At 44.9% G+C, this 21,446-nt stretch overlaps 1 protein-coding gene across 1 annotated transcript in view; it reads right to left on the reverse strand.

Annotated features, from left to right (window-relative positions):
- ROPN1 (rhophilin associated tail protein 1) overlaps positions 1-6,006 on the reverse strand; it is a 31,090-nt gene extending 25,084 nt beyond the window's left edge. Inside the window, exon 1 of the mRNA XM_005675043.3 lies at positions 5,610-6,006. The gene's annotated coding sequence lies outside the window, so the exon portion shown is untranslated. The remainder of the gene's footprint in view (positions 1-5,609) is intronic.

Raw genomic sequence — 21,446 nt, forward strand, 5'->3', positions numbered from 1 at the left:
GGGATCAAACCCGGGTCTCCTGCATTCCAGGCAGATGCTTTAACCTCTGAGCCAGTCAATGTTTTCAACGGGCTTCCCTTTGAAAGCCCTTTGGCTTTCAGATGATGGCTCAGATAGTAAAGAATCCACCTGCAATCCAGGATACCTGAGTTTGATCCCTGGGTAGGGAAGATCCCCTGGAGAAGGGAATGGCTACCCAATCCAATATTCTTGCCTGGAGAACTCCATGGACGGAGGAACCTGGTGGGCTACAGTCCATGGGGTCGAAAAGAGTCAGACACAACTGAGTGATCAACATTTTCACTTTCTTTAAAGTCAATGAAGTTTCCTTATCTCATTTAATCCTTACAGCAATCTATGAGTAGGTAGGTGCTAATATTATAATCATTTTCCAATGCCAAGAAATTAAGATTTAGTTTTTCCAGATAAAATGCCTTAACCGCTCATGTTATCACATCACTCTCTAAAACCTTTATTGGATCTTTATTTCTTTTCTCATCAAAATGATGCCCTGTCTGACTTTCAAGCTCTTCATGATTTGTCTTATTAGCTTGCCTCTCCAACTTTATTTCACAGAAGTCTGGATCTTTTTCTACCCTCGGCCAACCCCTGGATCAAGTCAACCCAGCATTTGGATGCCAGCAGCAATATTGCTAAGAGCAGTCCTATTTGACCTTGTCCCTTTTTTTTGAATAGTGGTTCTTGGCTCTGTTATTAGCAGATTTCTCCAAATTGCTTATATATCATGCTAGGACCACATTTTAAAAGTTAAAAGCTCCACATGAAGTGAAGTGAAAGTCACTCAGTCGTGTCCAACTCTTTTCGACCCCATGGACTATACAGTGCATGGAAGTTTCCATGCCAGAATACTGAAGTGGGTAGCCTTTCCCTTCTCTGGGGGATTTTCCCAACCCAGGGATTGAACCCAGGTCTCCCGCATTGCAGGCGGATTCTTTCACCAGCTGAGCCACAATTATTTAACAAGTGAATAGTTACCTCTTTCAGTGCGTCTTAACTTAGTCATGTTCATATTTCAAAGAATCTTTCCATGTTCATATCATGGTCCACAAGCCCAGGGATACCATTTACAGACTTCTGTGTTAACTGTGATCCCTAATCACAGTTATGGAGCTTATGAAACTCACAAGAGAAGTCCCTTCCTCCTCTAGGAACACACACCTTCCATCCTGATTTGGGGACCTGTCAGACAAACCTGGGGCCACCTTAACCTTGTCTTTCATAAGTGTATGAAAGTCTCCATTCCCTTAGAGTGAAGACTGCTGCCCACATCCACATCATTTCCATCCTTTTACTTGTTCTCCCTCCTTCTGACTTCCATCATAGCATCCCCATGGTCCAGGGACTCAGAGCAAGCAAGGGCTATGAGGAGTGAGTGCGCCATAGTTTCCAGCAAAAGATCAGAGCTACATTTCTCTCCTCTTTCCACTACCATTCCTGATGATATTTAACATTGTTTTTGGCTTTTCCAACACAAAATACAGGGCTGCTGTCCTTCAGAGACCCCACAGGGCAGATCACACCCTAATGAAGAGCCCTTCTGACCATGAAACAGGAGACCAGGACTCTGGTCCTGGGCCTATCTTTGACTAATTATGTGGTCCTGGGCAAACAATTAACCCAATAACAGCCTATGTGGCAGGAGTAGCACTAAGGCATACAGAAATAAATGAGTCAAATAAATGAGTCATTCAAAGGCATACAGAAATAAATGAGTCATACACCCTGCCCTCAGAGCACTCGTAGGCCAAAGGAAGAGACTAACCAGGAAAATCAGTGATTAAAATAGGGTACAATAAGTGTCAAGATATAGATATACAAGAACAAAATCTCCTTGATGAGGCATCTTACTAATCTGAAGGCTAGATAAGGTGGTCAGAAAATACTTCCAAAATAGTGATGATATTTGAAGAGAGACTTGGATAAGCCTGGTTTGTTTACTGTTGTCATTCTCAGTCCCAGAACAGTGTCGGGTACAGAATAGGTTCCTGATAAGAGCAAGGAGAGAATTCTCTATGGCGAGGACTAGACAAAAGTATAGAGGTGTCAAAAAACAGGGAGAGTTCAGAGAACTGTAATTATGGAGGGCTAGCCGAGTGGCAAAAGGGGGAATGGTTGGGCCTAAGGCTGAAAATACAGCCCAACACCAGAATATAAGAGGCCTGGTTTGCCATGGCAAGGCTTTCGAACTTTATCTTAAGGGCAGTAGGGAGCTACTAGAAGATTTAAACACTGGAGTCACTCAAACAGATTTTGGTGTTCGCATTAAGCTCCAGTTATCAATTGATTGCCTCTGTGCTCCAAATTCACCCACACTAGAATGGCACCCCACTCCTGCACTCTTGCCTGGAAAATCCCACAGATGGAGGAGCCTAGTGGGCTGCAGTCCATGGGGTCACGAAGAGTCGGACACGACTGAGTGACTTCACTTTCATGTTTCACTTTCATGCATTGGTGAAGGAAATGGCAACCCACTCCAGTGTTCTTGCCTGGAGAATCCCAGGGACGGGGGAACCTGGTGGGCTGCCATCCATGTGAGCTGCACAGAGTCGAACATGACTGAAGTGACTTAGCAGCAGCAGCAGCCTCCTCATCAAAAACTTGTCCTTTAGATCAGTCTCCTTCGCCGCCTGGCATAATGTTAAGCTTTATCAGTAGAGGGCGCTGGAGGGATACTCGAGGAGGAAGGGACTTCTCTCCTGGGCTCCACAAGTTCTTCCCACTGCTACTGCTACTGCTAAGTCACTTCAGTCATGTCCGACTCTGTGCGACCCAATACACGGCAGCCCAGCTGGCTCCGCAGTCCCTGGAATTCTCCAGGCAAGAACACTGGAGTGGGTTGCCATTTCCTTCTCCAGTGCATGAAAGTGAAACGTGAAAGTCAAGTCGCTCAGTTGTGTCCGACTCAGCGACCCCATGGACTGCAGCCTACCAGGCTCCTCCATCCATGGGATTTTCCAGGCAAGAGTACTGGAGTGGGGTGCCATTGCCTTCTACAACTAGGCTCCAGGAATGAGCAGTTTCCCCAGTGCAGGGATCCGCAGTGCACAGCTTCTCCAGCATCTGCAGTATACAATCTCTTAAATGCCCAATGGCTTGTAGTGCACAGCAGTCAGCAGCACCCAGTGGCTGGCTGCTTCCCCTGGCACCTCTCTTGGGAGGTTTGCAGCAGAGTACAGCCAGTGTACTTTCACCTTTTCATGGCTTCTTTGGCATCCCAGACAGTGGATTTCTGGCTGCCTGGCACCTCAACTTCTCTGCCATCTAATGAGCTGTGGCCACACCCTCTGTGACACACTCTTAGGAGGTCATCTCTTTCTTGGGTGATCCATCTCAAGGGTAGTGACCACTTCTTAATTCTTAAACCTGTGATTCTTGTACTCTTTGGATCTTTATGTCCTGCTAACCAATCTTCCATTACCCCAATCCATTATAGTTAAAAATTTGTTACATTGAACTTTCTTTGTTAAATTGTTGTATGATTTCTTTCTCTTTGCTGGACTCTTGAAACACACATTGACTGAAAGCTGCTGAGATGCACTGAAGAGAGTGGGGTGAAGCCTTACACAAGGAGCCTGGTTAGGAGACTATGGCAGCACTTCAGGGAAAACTCTGGAGAGCATCCTGGCCTTGAAAAACAATTGCAACTGGGAGGGAGAGGAGAGACAGGAGATGCAGGACTTGGTAACCACTGGGAGAGATGGATGAGAAGAGAGAAAAGTTTAAGGTGACTCCCTTCAAGCTTTGATGACTGGGTAGATGGTGACACCACAGTAGAAATGGTGAACATTGAAGGAGGGACAGGTTAAAGTCCTCTCCCACATCCCCATCGGACTCTCAGGATTTCCATGCACTTTTGAGTCACAGAAACTTAGGATCATAGCTCCTTAGGGTGGAAAGGAGTCTGAAGACCAATGTTTTCTTTTGGGCACTGTGGATCATTTATTCACATCTGATAAAAAATAACGGGGAAAGATCCATTCTATTTTAATATTCCATTATTCCAGTACTTTGTGAAGTTCTTTTCCATTCTTAAAGCTCTCAGTATGCAAGGCCTTTCTAAATTATCCATCCATCCCAGCCCTGCCTCCTCAAATCTTAAAATTTCCTCTTATACCTCCCAATGTGAAATGGCAGCCCAATACATACATGCTAAAGAACATAGGTCTTACTGAATATGAAATATACATTTGTTTTTGCAATTTCCCATTTGGTTTTATTGGTGTGGGCTAAACAGGGCCTCAAAAATTTAAACAAAAGCCTGCAATTAGCTGAATGAAAGGCTTCAGACACCAGAATCTCAGGAGGAGGGACTATGAACAACTCTTAGAACCAAGGACCAGGAACTGTATGCATTTGTTTGGGTTTGGAATAGATGATGGGTTTTGAACACATGGTTACCCTTGCCTGGACACACTCCTCACTGTTTCATAGGGTTTTCAGCTCTCAGCTCAGTTTCCCCTGACCTCTCTCTGTTATGTTATACCTTCTCAGAGCACCCCTTACTCACCTCTCCTTGGCAACCCTTGACTCTAATTTTACATTATTTGTGTGATTTTTTTTTTTTTAATGAACAATAGTCTATTTCCAATAGACTGTAAACTCGAGGGCAGGGGTAGTCACTTTCTGTTCACAATAGAATCCCTGATGCCAAACCTGGTGCCTGGAATACAGTCATTACTCAATATATATGAGGAAAATGAATGAATGATAGCAGTTTATATAAAGTATTAGCCATGTCCTTTGGTCCTCATGGCAACCCCCTCATTTTTGTTGTTCAGTTGCTAAGTCATATCTGACTCTTTGTGACCCCATAGACCACAGCACTCCAGGCTTGCCTCTCCTCCATTATTTCCCAGGGTTTGTTCAGATCCATGTCCATTGAGTTGGTGATGCCATCCAACCAGCTCATCCTCTGTTGCCCTCTTCTCCTTCTGCCCTTAATCTTTCCAGCATCAGGGTCTTTTCCAGTAAACTCTTTGTATCAGGTGGCCAAAGAATTGGAGCTTCAGCTTCAGCATCAGTCCTTCCAATGAATATTCAGGGCTGATTTCTTTTAGGACGGACTGGTTTGATCTCCTTGCAGTCCAAGGGACTCTCGAGAGTCTTCTCTAGCACCACAATTCAAAGGCATCAATTCTTTGGCTTTCAGCCTTCTTTATGGTCCAACTCTCACATCTGTACATAACTACTGGAACAACCATAGCTTTCACTATACAGACCTGTTTTGGACAGTTTTACTCCCTACATAGGGATTGTTATATCCGTGTTAGAGAAGAAAAAGCCAGGATTTGGCTAGTCAATGGGAGGATTTGATCCCAGATTTTGTTGTGTTTCCAAATCACTGCCCCCGTGTAAGAAATCATAAAATGGTAGTCCTGGGTACAAAGTATACATACAGTTTGGGTAGAGAGCAATAATCACCCATGGTTACCTTCTCCTAAAGATCGCAGTCCCCTCTTTCGGCTCTGTGAACAGGAGGGGTTCAGAATCCAGGTGGGCCCATCGGGCAGGACTCTTCCCTCAGACCTGAGCCACCGTTGGGGTGTTCAGGGTGCTCCCCTCCCTCCGCTTCCCCTCGGGGTGGCTACCTGAGGCTCGCTCCCAAGTGGGCTATCCGGCAGCGGGCGACACCTCGCGCCTGGCTTCAGGCGGGAGGTGTGGAGAGAGATCCACCGCCTCGCACCTTCGGCGGGCCGGCGGGCGGAAAGCAGCCGAATGTGAGCGGGGTAGGGCGGCACCTGCCTCAGCCGGGAGCACAGGAGAGGTGCGTTGGGACCTGGCTTTGTTAGCGCTTCGCCTTCGCCTGGCTACGCCGACGCCCGCTGCGCTGCCTGGCAACCGCGGGGCGGGGTCCCGGCTCCGCCTCACAGAGCCTCCCCTGCCCCCGCCCGCTCCCGGGTGGCCCCCGCCCCGCCCCCTCTGCCGCTGCCCCCGGGGAGGCTGGGCTCCGCAGGTTTCGCCGCGCCCAGGCTGGGGCACCTAGATCTACAGACGGCCTAGCGGTTTAGGGATGAGGCTGGGGGCTTTGAGAAACCCTGGGGAATGTGTAGCACTTTACAGGCTTTTTTATGTTAGCGGAAGTGGAGGAGCTTTCGGTGCTGCCTTTGGCTTGTGGAAAGGGAGCAGGTGAGAAGCCCTGGGGAACGATTGTCAGAAACGCTTCTTGCAGTGACCCCCTCCCCGCCCCCACCTCCCTTTTCAAACGTCTTAACTTGCTCAGTCCTTACAGTCACTCCATGAGGCAAATACCCTTACTATCGTCGTTGTACAGAGGAAACAGCACAGGGCAGTCAAGTAACTTGCCTAAGATCATAGCAAGTGATACGGTTAGGGTTTGTACTTCCATTCAGTGTTCCAGACTTCTCCCTTTTAACCTCTGTAATGATCAGAGAGGGGGATGGAGCTGGTGTGGATAGGAACAGAGCTCGAGGTGCTGAAGGTAACAGGGCAAGAAGGAAAATATTCAGGCTTAGAATGGCCTCAAAGTCTCACAGTGACTCTGGAAGTAGGTATTCACCTTCGTTTTAGGAATAAGCGACAGACTTAAAACGTTGAGTAACTTGCCTATGGTCAGACCACTGGCAGTGAGACCAAATTTGACTCCAGATCTTGTGATTTTAAGATTTTTCTATTTTAGGCGCCCAAGGAAGCAAGAAAAGTCCTTTTGCTCTCTACTATAACCCTTGTCTGTCATTTCATACCCATTTTTCAGGTGCCCATTGTGTCATCTAATCTTTCAGACCAGTGCACTGGTCTAAATCAATGAGTTACTTCATTTAGGGCCTTCAAAGGTTTCTGCAATTGTGAGTGAAAACTGTTGTCTCTCCTTAAAGTAATTTCAAGCATCGATGAGCAAGTGGGGGAGCTGGAACCTCTGAAAGCAGAGGGCTTTCAGAGCCTGCTGTCATCTGCTTGTGAAGGGTCCAGTCTGTTGGCATTTGTCAGGGTTTTACAGGTCCTTGCACACCTGGAAAATTCTAGACGACTTGAGGATGGCCGCTTGTCCACAGGCAAGAATAGGAGATAAAGGATACAGAATCACTGGCCATCACCCGCTTTCCCACTCCCTCTGTGGAGGGACCACTGGATTCTGGTGAAGGCATCTGCTGAGCAGTGTATGCCTTGGGACTGGACAGGGAGGCTGGGGATTTGACGGCTGTAGGTGCATCTTTCAGGAGAAAAAAAAAATGCTGTGGTCACTGGGGTCCATTCTGTGTGTGCACAAGAGAAGAAGGTGTGATGTGTCTTTCCTGCTTTCATGCAGGGTAAATAATACAGAAAAGAATGAATAATAATGATCTTCGTGCAGAAGAATGGGTGGTTCAAGCAAAGCTAGAGCTGGAAGATGAAAAATGAAAATTTCAGTGTGGGAGGTTAAATGTAAGAATGTACTTTCATGTTGCTGTCTGACCAAAGTGGCCTGACAGCCTGCAGGAGGCCAGGTTGAAGATCAGTCAGTCAATAAGTACAACCGAATGTGTACAACAGAATAAGTGTAAGAACAGTACAATAAGTACAATAGAATTTGATTTTACAAGGAAATGATGATCATAAAATTGAGGAAAGTTGCTTTCTTCTAAGAGAGAAGACATATGTGATTGATGGTGGTCTAGCTCTTGGTGTGGGTAGTGGTTTCGGGGGTGTTATTATGTTTCACAACTTACATATACTTTACAAAATACGTTTCAGATATTGGTCCATAAGATCTTTTAAAGTAAACTCATCAAATAGGTCACACTGTTTCTGTTTTCCTGTGTAGTTGAGAGTAGACCATATATGTTTTCATCATTTCATTCTCCCCTCATTCGCATCAACATTTTATAATTTCTCCCATTGTATTCTCCCCCAGCTTTGCCCCATTTCTCTGCTCCCCTTATTGCAGAGTTCTTTAAAAGAGTTGTCTGTACTTGCTTCCTCTAGTTTCTAGAGCCTCTTCTGAATCTCCTTGATTTCAGGCTTTCATCCTTATCTCTCCACCAAAGCTACTCTTGTCTGGCTCTCAAATAACGTGATGTCAAAAGTTGTCTCTTAGCCTCAGTTCAACCTATCAGCAGCATTTGACCCTATTGATCACTCTTTTATCCTTGAAACCCATTCCTTGGTTTCAGAACATCAGACTCTCTTGGTTTTTCTCCTGCCTCATTAGCTGTTTATTCTCAGTCTTTTTTACTGGTTGCTATAGAATGAATATTGTGTCTTCCTAAATCTATAAGATAAAACCCTCGACCCTGATGTAGTGATATTTGGAGGTAGGCCTTAAGGAGGTGATTAGGTGAACTGCTTATTTAACTTATATGCAGAGTACATCATGAGAAACAGTGGACTGGTAGAAACACAAGCTGGAATCAAGATTACTGGGAGAAATATCAATAATCTCAGATATGCAGATGACCCCCCCTTATGGCAGAAAGTGAAGAGGAACTAAAAAGCCTCTTGATGAAAGTGAAAGTGGAGAGTGAAAAAGTTGGCTTAAAGCTCAACATTCAGAAAACGAAGATCATGGCATCCAGTCCCATCACTTCGTGGGAAATAGACAGGGAAACAGTGGAAACAGTGGCTGACTTTATTTTTTTGGGCTCCAAAATCACTGCACACGGTGACTGCAGCCATGAAATTAAAAGATGCTTACTCCTTGGAAGGAAAGTTATGACCAACCTAGATAGCATATTCAAAAGCAGAGACATTACTTTGCCGACTAAGGTCCATCTAGTCAAGGCTATGATTTTTCCAGTGGTCATGTATGGATGTGAGAGTTGGACTGTGCTGAGTGCCGAGGAATTGATGCTTTTGAACTGTGGTGTTGGAGAAGACTCTTGAGAGTCCCTTGGACTGCAAGGAGATCCAACCAGTCCATTCTGAAGGAGATCAGCCCTGGGATTTCTTTGGAAGGAATGATGCTAAAGCTGAAACTCCAGTACTTTGGCCACCTCATGTGAAGAGTTGACTCATTGGAAAAGACTCTGATGCTGGGAGGGGTTGGGGGCAGAAGGAGAAGGGGACAACAGAGGATGAGGTGGCTGGATGGCATCACTGACTCGACGATGGACGTGAGTCTGAGTGAACTTCAGGAGTTGGTGATGGACAGGGAGGCCTGGCGTGCTGCGATTCATGGGGTCGCAGAGTCGGACACAACTGAGTTACTGAACTGAACTGAACTAGGTGAACTCATGAAGGTGGAGCCCCATGACTGGATTAGTGCCCTTTTTAGAAGAGGGAGGGACCAGAGCTTAGACTCTGCCCTGTGAGGGCAAACAAGAAGGTTGCAGTGTGGAAGCCTTGATTTGGGCTCTCACAGGGACTGAGTCGGCCAGACCTTTGATCTTAGACTTCCCAGCCTCCAGAACTGGGAGTGTTAGGTAGTTAGAATAGGAAAAAGGAGTTCAAACTGGCAGTGGCTAAAATACAGACAAAGGAGGGAAGCCCGTGAAAAAGAAACAAAGGAAAAGTCCACAGACCAGAGTGAGAACCTCAGGTGAAACAAACACTCCCCCTTCCTATCAATGAGCCTATCCTCAAGCCTTGAGGGTGTACGATCCTTTGTTTGTTGTTGTTGTTCAGGCACTCGCTCAGGCCCTGAGAAAAGACCTCCAAGGAAGCGCTTGGTGCCCAGGCCTGGAAGCTGTGTGCACAGCACGAGGGGAAGCAAGGCTCCCTGGGGGAAGAAGAGGCAGCCCACAGGCGTGGGTTTGCAAGCCTTTCTTTGGAAGCACCGTGTGGGCTTCCACAACAGGAGAGCTCCAGCTCTGCTCAGAGGCCCGCTATTGCAGAGTCACGGCTGAGATGCTGCTCTGGCCTTGGCGAGCCTGGCCAAGACTTTCCTCGCTTCGAGCGTTACTGCCCAGGAGGGAGTGTCTGACTCTGTGACCCCATGGCTTCCCTGTCCTTCACCATCTCCTGGAACTTGCTCACTCATTTCTATTGAGGCGGTGATGCTATTCCACCATCCTCTGTTTACTGAATAAACTCTAAGCTGTAACCAAGCTGTGACTTGCCCATTGTTTCAAATCTTTGTTGCAGTGAGACTGAACTGAGGAAATTACACACTCTCCCCACAGGATAAATAAATTTCTGTTTTTTAGGTCACCCAGTCTATGGTATATTGTTATAGTAGCCTACCATTCTGCATCCAGTTCCAATATGTGCAGTTCTTCCCTCCACACCACCAAGCAGTTCTCTGACACCATCTACATCTGTAGGGTGTCCTACAGTTTCCCTCAATTCTGACGCTGTCTACGCAGAGATAGCATCAGGTTGCACAGGTAAGGGCTCAGTCCCACAAGCCTACCCTCCAATTCAGATGTTTGTCTCAAATTCAGGTTATCACCTGTGCTTCTGACCAACTGTCTTTAAATCACAGGACCCACAACCCTCCGCTTGGGTTCAATTAATTTGCTAGAGCAGCTCACGGAACTCAAGAAGCCAGTTTACTCACTTAACAGGATCATTACAAAGGATATTAAAGGATATAGATCAACAGTCAGATGAGAGATACATAGAGTGAGGCCCAGAAGAAAGGGGCTTCTGTCCCTGTGCAGTCTGGTGCCCAGCTCAGGGCGTGTGGATGCATTTTGGTTCGTCAGCCTGGAAGCTCTCTGTACTCTCTCCTTTGGGGATTTTATGAAGGGTTCATTACATAGGCATGTTTGATAAAATTATTACCCACCACAGGTGAGTGATTCAACCTCTAGCCCCTTTCCCCTCCTCAGAGGTCTGGGGAGTGGGACTGAAATTTCCAATTCTCCAACGGACATGTCTAGTTCTTCTGGTAAACAGCCTCCATCCTTAGGTGACTTTCAAAAGTCACCTCATTAACATAACAAAAGTCGCCTTGGTCATTCTTATCACCTAGGAAATTCTTCTTTACAGATTTGAATGATTCAAAGAAAAAATAAAAGAGGACCATTAATCACTGGGGAGGTGAGGCCAACAAGGCTTTTCCCTTCCTGACACTCGTGACTTCTGTGGGAGCTTTGAGTCTCCTCAGTACCGCCCCCAGCCTACGTGGCATCTCTGTACGTTAGAAAAAGGTGGTCGCTCACGTCAGGCAGAGTCCTCAGGACCAAGGAACTGACAAGTGGGGCAGGAGCTGGACTTCAGTCCATTTTCCGCCTCAGAAAACTGCCTGATTTTCTTGTCTGTGGAGCCTTCTGTTTTTATCCCACGTTTTTCTTCTAAATAGGCACACCATGCCTTTCCACCCCAACATCCCTCCCCCCGCAAAAAGAAAAGAGAACCTTGGTTTTCTCTACTTTTCCTTCTATCCATAGGAGAGTAGAAGTCTGTCTCTGTGTGGATGACTCAAATTTATGCCTCTTGTCCTAGTCTCCACTCTCAACTCAGTGCCTTGTTTAAACGATGGTTCCTTTCAAGTTAAGTTCACAGAAGACACATCGTGTTGCTTAGGATGATCCTCAGGCCTCCCCATCCTGTCAGTGGAGACGTCATTCTACCTGCTGTCCAATCTGCACACCTGTAAGTTACCCATGACCTCCCACCCCTGTCCTCCCACAGCCTACCTGCTTCCTCTTTTTCGGGGTCTGTGTCATTTGTCTTTCTCTTGTCTGTCTTGCTGTTCTGTATTGATCTAAGCCTTTAGAATCTCCTGTCTACCCCATGTTTCAACAGATTTCTGGTTATAGCCTCTTTCTTTTCTTTTCCCAGTGGTTCTCAACTGGGGGAACATTTGCTTAGAGGATATTTGGGTTTCCCCAGTGGCTCAGCAATAAGGAGTCTGCTGCCAATGCAGGAGCCACAGGAAATGCGGGTTTGATCCCCGGGTCAGGAAGATTCCCTGGAGGGCGTCATGGCTACCCATTCCAGTATTCTTGCCTAGAGAATCCCATGGACAGAGGAGCCTGGTGGGCTACAGTCCATAGGGTCCCAAAGAGTCTGACATGACTGAAGGGACTTAGCATGTGTGCAGAGGACATTTGGCAATGCCTGAAGACTTCTGGTTATCTCAGCTCAGAGTGAAATGCTGCTGAGGCCAAGGAGGCTGCTAAACATCCTACAAGGCACAAAGAATTATCCACCTCAGACGTCATTGTGCCGAGACTGAGTTCTGTGTATCTGTGCCTCCAAGCTTCCTGGCTGTTGCAGCCTGCCTATTCTCAAGAAAATGCACTTTGCACACATTTCTTGGCTGAAAGATCAATTGTTTCCCGTTTCCTGTGTGGGCATGTCTTCTTCTGCCCAAGATGCCTTGCCCCTTTCACTACTATGCCAAGAACTCTCCTCTCTCGTAAAGCCCATAGTGAAGTGTCCAGCCTGTGCACTGGGTTAGCCTCCCTTTGTCACCCTGTCCATTCTCCACTCTTGTCTCTCCCAATCTGTGCCCCATGACTGCATCTCCTAGCTCCCTTGTCCTCCAGTTTCTGGCTGGGCCTGTGGACGGCACCAGCAGGTGACCAGAGGCTGGGGATTTACTCCCCAGCCCGCATCCTGAGCTTCTGTCCTCAGCTCCTGTGGAGCCTCCCATTTTCCAGACACCAGCACTTGCTCAATGGGGCTCCACGATTTTGCTCCTTGCCTTTCCCCTACAGGCCAAGAGTGGTGCCAGCATTCCTTGCTGCTGGCCCTGTTTGCCACTGTGATTAGTTGGCTTAACTCTGCCCACGTTCCAATCATTATTTTCTTAAACTTTCAGTGAAATCCTTTGAGTGTGCTGTCCGCTTTCCACTGGGTCCTCAATGACACGTTAGTCACTTGAGGATTCGCCTTTCTCTTGGCTCCTGCACAGAACTTAGAGGCAGGACCGTTCCGGTGTCATTCAGCAGGTATGCCCCATACCGCTGTGATGCATTTACATCTAGTATTTCTCATGTTTCCCAAACACATTACAATCCCCTGAGGGTTGACTTATTGAACAATCGTATACACCCTCTTGGCACAGTGCTGAACTCTATAAGTGTTCACCAGTGAGAACTACAAGAAAATTACAAAATGAAATTTTCAACAAGATGTATTGAAAAGTCACCTCATTTTTTAAACAACGTGTTTGGAATTAAATTTTTTTTTTTTTTTTGTATCACAGGTATTTGGGGTGCTTTGAGTTCAGTAACTTTTTTAAAAAAAATTATTTTATTTGGCTGCATAGGCTCTAGTTGCAGCATGTGGGATCTACTTCCCTGATCAAGGATCAAACCTGGGCTTCATACATTGAGAGCATGGAGTCTTAGCTGATGGGCCACCAGGGAAGTCTCAAGCACAGTAACTTTTCCTTGATGTTTTAAAAATGACTTGGGCTTTGTGACTTGATGTTGCCTGCTCAACTGCCCTGTTTTGCTTACTTCCTGGTTCCTGATGGTGGTCCATGTATTTGTGGCTGCTGAATAAGAGATTCCAAATAAAACTGGGAGTTTCTGCCCTGCTTCCTCCCTTGAAACCAGTATTCTTTCCTTTCAAAATTCTTTGCTGCATTATTCTGTTGCTGCTCTGCAGGGACCAAATGTTCCACTGGCTCCCTAAGTCTAAAACTCATGCTGCATTGTGCCTAAACATGTGCTTTGTAAATGCCTTTTTGTCCCACAATTCAATTCGAATTTTTATTTAAATATTAATGATGCAAAAATTGGTGTAAGTGCCTCCTTAGAGAATCTTGGGAAAGTACAGGGATGTAATCAAATGGTTCTCAAATTGTGCTTATTTATTTATAACTCTAATTTGAAAAGAAGAACCAGAGTTATTAAAGGGTATGTTCACATTTTGTAGAAACCTTATCCTAAGGAATAAAGGATAATCATTCTTTAAAAAAAAAAGGGAAAATGCCAAGTCATTTCCTAGAGTTATGGCTTCTTGTTCTTCCTGTGTTGTAAGGGTTGTTTGTGTGGGCAATTAAAAGCCCTATTTCTTCTGCTCTCTGCTAAATATGTCTCCGTCTGCCTAATTCTGCTGTGGGGGTCTCGGTCTAATCTCATCATTCTAGTTACTTGTTATGTGAAATAGCCACACCCAAGTTTTGTTTCCTTTGTACCAGAAAGATAAAGAAGATGAATAGAGAGGAATGGTCAGCAATCTAATCCACAATCCACCTTGATAATTTCGTAGTAGGGCCCAGAAAAAATGAAGCTGATATAGGCTGAGCAGGACCACATTATGACTTTCGTGAATCTCAGGTAAATTTGCTTTTGTAGGCCCTCTTCCACCATTAAAAAAAAAAAAAGTATGTTTACAACTCTGTCAGCATATGACAGATACGGTAATAAATTAAAATATTTTTGTGGACCCCTAAACATTTTTTGGTCCCTAGGTTCTTGTCTCCTGGGCCTAAAGAACTAGTCAGCTCTGTGAGTGAGCAGTGGGACAAAAAAGGAGCTTGATTCCTTATTTCAGGGTCTAAAGATACTGAGTTCCAGTCTGTTCTCAGTGATGCCTACATTGGGAGGTTATGAGCCTAAGTAAGGTGAATGAATGTTCTTCTTCTGAGAGGCTTGTTGGAGAAGGGGTGTGGAGGCTTGGGCAGCTGTGGACCACAAGGCTCAGCCACCTCCCAGATCCAGGCTGCTAATCTCTTTACCTTGTTTATGCCTTTTCTGTATGAGAGTAAGGCTGTTACAGTCTCTGCTATGAGAGGGTCTAGGGTGAATGTCCCACTTTGTAGATAAACAGCCTAAGGCATGGTGAGATGAGCCTGGGTGGCTTGCTCTTCTGTAGCTGATTCAGATTCTAAGGCCTTGCTGCTTTCTTGGCAGCACAAAGAAGAAACACTTAAGATAATTTTTTCTGACTATAAAAATGATCCTGGTTTATTATGAAATTTGGGGGGAAAATAAGTTAAGAGCAAATTAAAACAAACAAAACAAAACTCCTTTAATTCCAGTTGCTAGAGCCAACCACTGCCCACTGCCTCATGACATTGTATAAACAGCTGAACCCTTCCGCTGGTGGGACAGGACTAGTCCAGCTCCCAGGACCTGAACCGCAGTGCTGGTTGTTGTTGCTGTTTTTGCCTGTTATTACTGCCAACCATAAAATGGCTGGATTTTACCAAACTTTCCCACCCTCCAAGGCTTATTAACTACAATATTAAATGAAAAAAGCAGATTGCAAACTGTATGTACAGTATGATCTCAATTGCATAGCAACACACATAACTGAGGAAGGCAATAGATAATTATGTCAACAGTGATATTAGGCCACAGAAGCTCCAGTGTGGATGAGGGGCAGATTTTGGGAGGATGGCAGCTTTTCAGCACACATAAACCCTCCTCCACAGGCAATTTCCTATGCACAGGATGTTTCCTATGCAATTTCCAGGCAGTTTCCTATGAATAACATTCTGCTGTTTGTACTCCTAGTAGAGGTAGAGGGGGGCAGTGACCCTTCCTGCATAAACCCCAAATCTTCAGGGATACCTGTCCTCCCTCTTCTCCTTTCTCCCATGCCCACCCATGAAGCAGCAATTTCTGCAGGCTCCCATTTGTATTCGAGTCTGGCAGTGGATTTTCCTGGCTATCCTCTTGGGAACATGATTCTATTCTCTACATAAAAGCAAGGATACAATTAAAGCTACGCATCAGAGAGCAATCAAGGGAACTGACAACGCCATATTGCTGTGAAAAGGGTGCCATTGAATGAGGTCAGTTTCAGCGGCAGACTCTTCCTACTGTTGCCACAATTGCACAGAAGCAGCTTCTGTAGACCCTCAGAAATAGAGCCTTCCCAGTAGGCAGGAATCTGACTCATCCCAGAGAGATGGGGTTCTGCAGACAAAATATTTTGTCTTCTTCACGGTCTGGTCCAGTGTCTTTCAGTGTTTCCTGTAGTTCTAATCTGAATCCTGCCTGCTAAGTTTTCATCCCATACCCATTTTCCTTTATGAAGATAGAAGACATTGGGTTGTGCGTCCCCAATCTGATAACCCTCCAGAGCTTGATGCTGAGTTTCTTCTAAAGTGTCTATGTCAAGCCCAGAAAATTAGAATGATACCAGGTTAAGAAACTGAGTCTAAATGGTACATTCAGTAATGTAGTTCAACAGATAATTTGTTCGAGCACCTACTATGTGCCAAGCATGAGAGAAATAGACAAGGGGACACGGGCTGAACCAGAAGGTATTAGCACGGGCTACCTCAGATGTTGTGTTCAAAGATCCCAAGTCCTCTTCAGTTTTTAAAATGAGTTTTGAAGGCAGTTAGACTTGGGTTGAATCCACTTACTCTTTCTGTTATCAACACCAAGTTGCTCACCTACTCGAGTCTTGGTTTTATTACCCCCAAATGGGGATAATAGTACCTATTTCAGAGGTTGTAGAATAAAGGAAATCATTTAAGCAAGGTACAGGTCCTGATAGTGGAAGTTGCTCTATAAATGTTGCTCCTTCATTCAGGTTTATAATGATTTGGAGACATCAGCAATGTTGGATGTAATATGAAATTGGTTTTTATTTTTAAAATGTGAATTCTAATATGTATTGTTCACCTTGTGGATCATATAATTCCAAACTGACTTCCTATAAACTCAGTGATGATCTGTTATTAATGTGCCAGCATTCATTCACCCAACAAGTATTTCTTAAGTATCTTTTATAGTGTAGCCAGTGTATGCTAGGGGAATAAAACCATCTTTAATGTAAGCTTGGTGCTTACGTGATCAGGAAGGGAAATCTGCTAGGAAGAAAATCCTGTATGGAAGGAGTTTCCAGGACAGCAAAAGATGGGGCTCTGAGACAAACAGATGCCAGTAGAGATACTTCTCCAGTGCTGGCAGCAACAGTCCTAGCAAATGCCTGCCTACAGAGGATTCTGGGAGGCTGGAAGGCTGGACTTGCCGCTCATTCTTGAATTGCATTTATTCTGGGAACCAAGCAGAGTGCTGTGTCAATCTGCTAAGAAGGAGGCAGAGTTAAAAATAGGATACGTGCTGAAAATAGGAAATAAGAAAGATGAAAGATGGCATTTGGGGTTTTCATGGTGCGCCCCCACCCCTTGAGCAGAGGGAGGGAAGCCATCTATTTTGGTGGGGGCAAGAAATTCAGGGGCCATTATTTTAAGAGAAATGGAAGGGAGAGGGGGAATGGGAAGTAGAAAGTGGTGAAAAGTGGAAAGCTGGGAAGAAATGAGTGAGAGGTGAACAGAGCAGTGGGAAGGTAAGCTGCTCCCTCCTCTCCTCCTCCCCCAGGCGGATGAGATGAAATCAAAGAGAAAAACCTATGTGAAGACTTACCCAGCTGGAGAGAAACTTGAAATAGCAAGATAGTAATCACACATGGCCAGAAAGGGGGATTGGATAGGAAAATAATCAGAAAGCTTAAGCCATAAAAGTGGATTTAGGTGGGAAGGCTGGTATGAGATAAAAGACCAGACTTGGTCACTAGCATTCCCTGGTAGCACAGTTTACCCTTTCTCCTAAAGCCCACCTTGACACTCAGCCCTCAATGTGAATACTTTCAAAAGCATTAGTGAATCAATAATGAGGTGTCCTCCCATCAGGAATGGGCAAGGGCGTTCTAGCTGTGTTGAAGGATGCTGTTGTGGAAAAAATTCTTGGAGTTGGAGCTGGGTTCTCATTCCAGCATTGTCATCAACTGGCCATATGACCTCAAACAGGTCACCAGACCTCTGTGACTAGGTTCGGATATAGACTCTGTTGTGAACTGCCTCCCCAGTCTTGATCTATTTATTTCCCTTCTGCAGACTTCCTTTTCTTTATCCATACAGTGATGGATATTATACTGTGTCTTAGAAGCTGCTGCCAGGGGTAAAATTCTGTATTTTAATACTTGGATGAATGCTGAGGGGGGATCACAAGAGCATTTTTAGCAATTACCCACCTAGAGTAAGGTGGGAAGGGAGCCTAGAGAGAAGATACAATGGAGGCTCCTCAAGGAGGCCTTGGAGAAACAACAGCACTCTGCCAAGAGGATGAGATGGACCCAGCTATCTTGCAAAGGGAAGGGATGGAACTGCAGGTATGGATCTGCTTCTTTTCCCCAAAGTGATCTCTTTCTGAGGTCCAAAAAAAAAAAGATTTGAAAAACTTGTAGGTCAGATGACATCCAAGTGCATCAATGTTGAGAAGTGTTCCCTAAAGTCCTATTGCTGAGCATATAGCAAATCACGATATGCATAAAACTACATATCCTTTGTTATTGTAAGTCAGTTACTCAGCTAAACAACAAAACAAAAGCCAAACAAAAGTGTGTTGAGTCCTACTATATGCCAGATCCCTGTGGCAGAGCTGAGGCTGAAATGGGCTCAAGGATTGGAAATTTGATGATTTCTTCCTCCCTTTCAAACAAAATTCCCATCTGGCTTATTTTAGCAAAGAGATAAATAAGAAGTAATCTGCTTAAACCAGTCATTCATTGTAAATGACTGGCCTATGGTAACTCGCTAGAAGAGACGTTCATATTCTTTTTTAAAGGAGAACCCTAACCCAGCGCTTCTTAACCTCTAATGCGCATACAGATCACATGGGAATCTTGTCAAATGCAGTTATGATCCAGTAGGTCTGGCATGAGGCCTGAGACTCTGCTTTTTGACAAGCTCCTTCTCAGGCAGTGCTGATGCTGCCTGTCCAGGTTGGCAGATGAAGGAGCATAGCCCTAACTCAGATAAAGCTCAGGTTGACTTTGCCACCAGTCTATCCCTATGCAGGGTTTGCCGTAAGGCAACAGGTTATGATAGCCATTCAATTTGCTAAAACATCACACTTTGTCAATGACAAAACACCTATAGCAGAGGGGACACTCTGCCTATTGGTAATAGTCTTGGTTTCCCACCAAGGTTTCTGACCAAGACTCACATTTATCCCCAAATATGGAACATACTGTTTACAACTCTTGATATAAGAGTGAGTTGCTTGTCTCCTAGACCAGGACTTCCAATATCCAAGGCTGACATGCCACCCTCCATTCCAGACAGTGACCTGGTGACCAGTACCTGAATTCATACCTATTGTCAGAATTTTAAAAGATTTGAGGGATTAGTCACGCAACTTTAAAATAGGCAGATATTTCTGGAGTATCCAGGTGGACTCCCTGTAATCACAACGATTCTGAAAAGTGAAAGAGGCTGGCAGAAGAGAAGGTCAGGGTCGGAGAAGGACATGTAAGAAAAACTAGGCCTGCCCTTACTGGAGGTGGAGGAAGAGGGCCATGAGTCAAGGAATGGGGTTGATTCCTACACAGTGGAAAAGTCAAGTGAACGAGTTTCCCTTAGAGCCCCCAGAAAGGAATGCAGCCCTGCTGACACTTTGATTTTTGCTCAGTGAGACCTGTGGTTGACTTCTTACCTACAGAGCTGTGCAACAATAATTCATGTTGTTTTAAGCCACTAAAATTGTGCAACTTACAGCATCAATAGGAAACTAATACACCACACCAGGGGACAGTTAGTTCATTCATTTTTAATGTGAATGGCAAAATCTATCCATCTATCTATCTACCTACCTGTGTGTCTATCATCCATCTGCCTATTATCTATATTTTTTTCTTTCATATATCCTTTGGGGTTCAAGTGTGCATGCTTGAATTGATCCCATCCTCAGTTCATGGAATATCATCATCTTTCCATGGAATGGCCCTCTTTCTTTTCAAGAAAAAAAAAAATCAATTTTAATGTGTTTTCCCTTCACCCACCATTCCCAATTTCTCTGCCTTCCTCCCATAGGCATCTACTCTATTTAGTCCTTCCAATACATCTGACACATATTTATTTAGATATATGAGCAACTTTAACAAAAATACACAAGGCTGTTTTATGTGGGTGTGTAATACATAAGTGAATTGGGCTATAAATCTTATTTTTATTTTTTTCTCTCAACTCTGTTCTTGAGATCAATCCAGATTTCTGTATATCTGGTTCATTATGCTTCTGTATGCATACACATTTTGCTTGTCTGTGCATTAGAGATGGACATCTAGGTGGTCCTCAATACTGAGGCAATGAACTTCCTTAGGCACATCTCCTTGTTTCCCTAGGAGGAATTTCCCTCCAGGTATACATAGTAGCTTTTTGGTAGATTTTAAGGTACTCAATTATCCTTCAGAATGGCTATACCAGCTGTGGATGAGGATCTGATTTCTCTACCTCCTTGCCAATGCTTAGTAATATCTGACTCAAAAAGTATATACAGCTATGGGCAACAGCTAACTGTGAAAGGAAGTAGAGGTGATTTAGTGCAAATCATGCTATGAATGAAGAATGTTTGGGAATATATAGAAAATAATTCTTGGAGGAAGAGAGTCTTAGAAGAGATAAACGTGGCTGGAAAGAGGAAAGCTTTCCAGGCAGGAAAGATGTGTGCAGGGGTCACAGGGGTTCGGACTGATCACTCTTGAGTGACCCTTAAGGGCAGAGATGAGCTCTCTTCCTCTGACTTTAGTTATCTGGCACTCAGTCCATCCCCCTCCCACCCAAGGAAAAAGATCTCTGAATTTCCCTGGGGATATGAGGGACTCTCAGCTTCCAACTCCCCTCTCTTCCTTAACTCTCTCTTTGCCGCTTTGAAAATTTATACAGTTTAATGAATTTGACAGATGCATACCCTTGGGAAACCATGATCACAATCAAACTATAGGACATGTCCGTGCTTGCATGCGTGCATGCTGAGTCGCTTCAGTCCTGTCTGACTCTTTTTGCGACCCCACGGACTGTAGCCCACCAGGCTCCTCTGTCCATGGGATTTCCCAAGCAAGAATACTAGAGTGGCTTGCCACACCTTCCTCCAGCGGATCTTCCTGATCCAGGGGTCAAACCCGTGTCTCTTATGCCTCCTGCATTGGCAGGCAGGTTCTTTACCACTAGCACCACCTGGGAACCCCAGGACATGTCCAGGCTCCCCTAAAAGTTTCCTTAGACATATTTGCAGAACATCCTTTCCTCTGTCCCTAGCCCCACGGAACCACTGATCTCTTTTCTGTTACTGTAGGGAAGTTTACCAGAGAAGGCAATGGCACCCCACTCCAGTACTCTTGCCTGGAAAATCCATGGATGGAGGTAGGCTGCAGTCCATGGGGTCACGAAGAGTTGGACACAACTGAGCGACTTCACTTTCACTTTTCACTTTCATGCATTGCAGAAGGAAATGGCAACCCACTCCAGTGTTCTTGCCTGGAGAATCCCAGGGACAAAGGAGCCTGGTGGGCTGCCGTCTCTGGGGTCACACAGAGTTTGACACGACTGAAGCGACTTAGAAGCAACAGGAGCAGGGAAGTTTACATTTTCCAAAATTCTGTATAAATAGAGTTTTATAATATATCCTCTTCTGTGTCTGGCTTTTTTCATTATGATTATCTATTTTGAGATTCATCCATCTTATTGGCATATCAAAATTTTTACTAAATTGCTGAATAGTATTCCATTGTATGAGTACATGACATTTTATCTGTTTCCTTGTTGAGAGACATTTAAGTTGCTTTCTCTTTGGGGCTATTATGATTAAAGCTACTATGAATATTCATATAGAAACTTCCATGTTTGCTTT

The sequence above is a fragment of the Capra hircus genome, chromosome 1 (assembly GCF_001704415.2).
Source record: "Capra hircus breed San Clemente chromosome 1, ASM170441v1, whole genome shotgun sequence".
Classification (NCBI taxonomy): Eukaryota; Metazoa; Chordata; class Mammalia; order Artiodactyla; family Bovidae; genus Capra; species Capra hircus.